At 40.0% G+C, this 4,213-nt stretch overlaps 1 protein-coding gene across 1 annotated transcript in view; it reads left to right on the forward strand.

Annotated features, from left to right (window-relative positions):
- The window catches only part of LOC138969231 (uncharacterized), a gene marked incomplete in the record, with an annotated part of 180,191 nt that overhangs the window by 3,636 nt on the left and 172,342 nt on the right, over positions 1 to 4,213 (forward strand).

Raw genomic sequence — 4,213 nt, forward strand, 5'->3', positions numbered from 1 at the left:
TTTTGTCATTTGAATTTTGTCATTTGAATTTGCTTTTTTGAATTTTGTCATTTGAAAATTGTCATTTGAATTTGAATTCTATTCTATTTTTGTTTATTTTATTCTAATTTCTATTTACTTGATTTATTCATGTTTTTCTCACTTTCAGATGTATGTAGACAACACACTCATTACTACATATCCCCAGGTCGCCAGTCTGCCAACCGACATAAAAATGGTCAGCGTGCTTTTTGACGTCAACATCTCTCTTCTGGACCTCTGGTGTAAGCAGTGACGTCAGTGCTGTCCTATGACGTTATGGAGAAGCATTAGACATGACGTTATTTCGGACGCTTGCTATTTTCGGTGTCATGGAAGTCGCTAGACACTTTGTGACCAAAATAAACTGGCCACACACATTGCTTTGTGGAAGGTTACAAGTTCCTAGAAACGATGCAATCAGAGTGGTAATTATTAAATGTGTACATATGTAATAGAATTTCTGATCAATGCGAATTTTTCTTTAAAACGTCGTTTTGGTCGTTTTCAATCTTCTTTCCGTGTCATCAAAGATACTAGACACTATGTAGCCAGAACGAGTTTGCTTACATATTCCTTGGAACGTTACATATTTCTTGTAACAGCTTAGTCAGAGTGCTAAACGTGTAGCAGAGTTTTTGAACGCGAGTTCTGATTTATGCTGTAACTATCGGCGAGGATGCGTGGAGAGTTGGGATGTTTTGATTTTCTTATGTTTAAAGTGAAGTGAAAAATACGTTGGCAATATATAATTAAGTATAACCTATACCATAAACTTCATATTAGAACTGGTACAATCGAACATTGTTCGTTCGTCATTTTACAAGACCGACACTTCCTTTGTGTGGCATGATATTGTAGTTTATAATTCAATCATAATTGCATGAGGCATTTAATATCATGGGAATTTATGGTGTGTATGTAAGCTAGTAGCTGGTGCGTTGAACAAACGCTGCCTTGAGCTTCATGTTTGATTGACTTTTAGTGTGTCCGTTTTTCTGTGTGTCTTTCACCTGTTTTATTTCGATATGCCTTTTTACATTTAGTCAAGTTATGACTAAATGTTTTAACATCGAGGGGGGAATCGAGACGAGGGTCGTGGTGTATGTGTGTGTGTGTGTGTGTGTGTGTGTGTGTGTGTGTGTGTGTGTGTGTGTGTAGAGCGATTCAGACCAAACTACTGGACCGATCTTTATGAAATTTGACATGAAAGTTCCTGGGTATGATATCCTCTGACGTTTTTTTCATTTTTTTGATAAATGTCTTTGATGACGTCATATCCGGCTTTTCGTGAAAGTTGAGGCGGCACTGTCACGCCCTCATTTTTCAACCAAATTGGTTGAAATTTTGGTCAAGTAATGTTCGACGAAGCCCGGACTTCGGTATTGCATTTCAGCGTGGTGGCTTAAAAATTAATTAATGACTTTGGTCATTAAAAATCTGAAAATTGTAAAAAAAACTATTTTTTTTATAAAACGATCCAAATTTACGTTCATCTTATTCTCCATCATTTGCTGATTCCAAAAACATATAAATATGTTATATTTGGATTAACAACAAGCTCTGAAAATTAAATATATAAAAATTATTATCAAAATTAAATTTTCGAAATCAATTCAAAAACACTTTCATCTTATTCCTTGTCGTTTCCTGATTCCAAAAACATATAGATATGATATGTTTGGATTAAAAACACGCTCAGAAAGTTAAAACGAAGAGAGGTACAGAAAAGCGTGCTATCGTTCTCAGCGCAACTACTACCCCGCTCTTCTTGTCAATTTCACTGCCTTTGCCGTGAGCGGTGGACTGACGATGCTACGAGTATACGGTCTTGCTGAAAAATTGCATTGCGTTCAGTTTCATTCTGTGAGTTCGACAGCTTGACTAAATGTAATTTCGCCTTACGCGACTTGTATCTTACGTCCGTAAAAAGAAGAGAAAAGCACTGGTTAATCAATAACAAAGTTGTCAACAAGTCGCGTAAGGCGAAATTACTACATTTAGTCAAGCTGTGTAACTCACAGAATAAAACTGAACGTATTCCGCCACTAGTGCATAAGGCAGTGAAAGTGACAAGCCTGTTTGGCGCGGTAGCGGTTGCGCTGTGCTTCATAGGACGCTTTACTGTACCTCTCTTCGTTCTAACTTTCTGAGCGTGTTTTTAATCCAAACATATCATATCTATATGTTTTTGGAATCAGGAACCGACAAGGAATAAGACGAAATAGTTTTTAAAACGATTTCGGAAATTTAATTTTAATCATAATTTTTATATTTTTAATTTTCAGAGTTTGTTTTTAATCCGAATATAACATATTTATATGTTTTTGGAATCAGAACATGATGAAGAATAAAAATAAAAGTAATTTTGGATCGTTTTATAAAAAAAATAATTCTAATTACAATTTTCAGATTTTTAATGAACAAGGTCATTAATTAATTTGTAAGCCTTCATGCTGAAATGCAATACCGAAGTCCGGCCTTCGTCGAAGATTGCTTGGCCAAAATTTCAATCAATTTGATTGAAAATTGAGGGTGTGACAGTGCCGCCTCAACTTTTACAAAAAGCCAGATATGACGTCATAAAAAACATTTATTGAAAAAATGAAAAAAAATCTGGGGATATCATACCCAGAAACTCTCACGTAAAATTTCATAAAGATCGGTCCAGTAGTTTACTCTGAATCGCTCTACACACACACACATACGCACAGACACACAGACACACAGACACACACACACACACACACACAACCTGAAACACACCCCCCCGACACACACACATCCACACACACGAACATATACTTTCACACAAACACACCACCCTTAACAGACACTCATATACACTAACGCACACACAAACACACACACACACGCACACACACACACACACACACACGCACACACACCCACTCACAACACACACACACGCACACATACACGCACACTTACTACACACACGCACACACACACACACATACATACTCGCACAATCACACGCGCGTGCCCGCGCATACAAATACACACAGACACACACACAGACACACACACGCATACACACATGTATACACACACATATATATACACACACACACATGCCCAACCACACACACAAACACATACACACACACCACGCTCAACACACACACATACATACTAACGCACACACGGACAAACACACACGCGCGCGCGCACACACACACAAACATGCACTTACATACACCCAGACACATACACACACACATCCAGACGCACACACACACACCCACACACACACACACGCGCGCGCACAAACACTCTCACACACACACATACACACACGCACAACCTTATACACACACACACACACGCACACGCACACACAAACACGCAAATACACACATCTATTTATGTGTGTTTGCGCGCGCGCGAGTGTGTGTGTGTGTGTGTGTGTGTGAGTGAGAGAGAGAAAGAAAGGGAGAGACAGAAAGGAAGAAAGAGAAAGAGAGAGTCAACCGGAAAGCTCAGTACAGTGCAATAGTTTTTGGCGTGCCACCTCTCAGATACGTTACAGAATGCTCCAGAATGCTCCCCGCAAACCCCAGTTTCCTAGACCATTCTCGGCGAGCGTTCGCAATTGTTACGCTTCAGTGACCCCGGACAATGGTACTCGTACCGAGCGCCACAACAAAACTATGCGTTGCATAGAAAACGTTCGCAAACATTCTGTGGCGCTCTGCCTATGCAACGCACCCCTGTTGTACGCTGTGGGAAAAAAACCCTTGTAGGCTGGCATGAAGTCCTTGCGCGCCTACTCGGAAGGACAAATAGTTTGGCACACACACACACACACACACTCTCTCTCTCTCTCTCCTTCACACACACACACACATGACAAACATACACACACGTACTGGCACACACACACGATGGCTCAGGAAAACTCGTTTAATGTGAATACCCAACTTGGCTACGTTCAAGCTCTCTCTCTCTCTCTCTCTCTCTCTCTCTCCCAGTCTCTCTCTGTGTGTTTGCGCGCGCGCGCGTGTGTGTGTGTGTGTGTGTTTGTGTGTGTGTGTGTGTGTGTGAATATTCTCCCAAAAGGGACATTTAAAGGCTGGAAGGGTCTGTATGGATATGAGTTTGTGATAAGCATGCGAATTGTAATTAAAAAATACTCCTCTACTGGAAAGAATATATACAACTCTTCAAAGCA

The sequence above is a fragment of the Littorina saxatilis genome, linkage group LG6 (assembly GCF_037325665.1).
Source record: "Littorina saxatilis isolate snail1 linkage group LG6, US_GU_Lsax_2.0, whole genome shotgun sequence".
NCBI classification, from domain to species: domain Eukaryota; kingdom Metazoa; phylum Mollusca; class Gastropoda; order Littorinimorpha; family Littorinidae; genus Littorina; species Littorina saxatilis.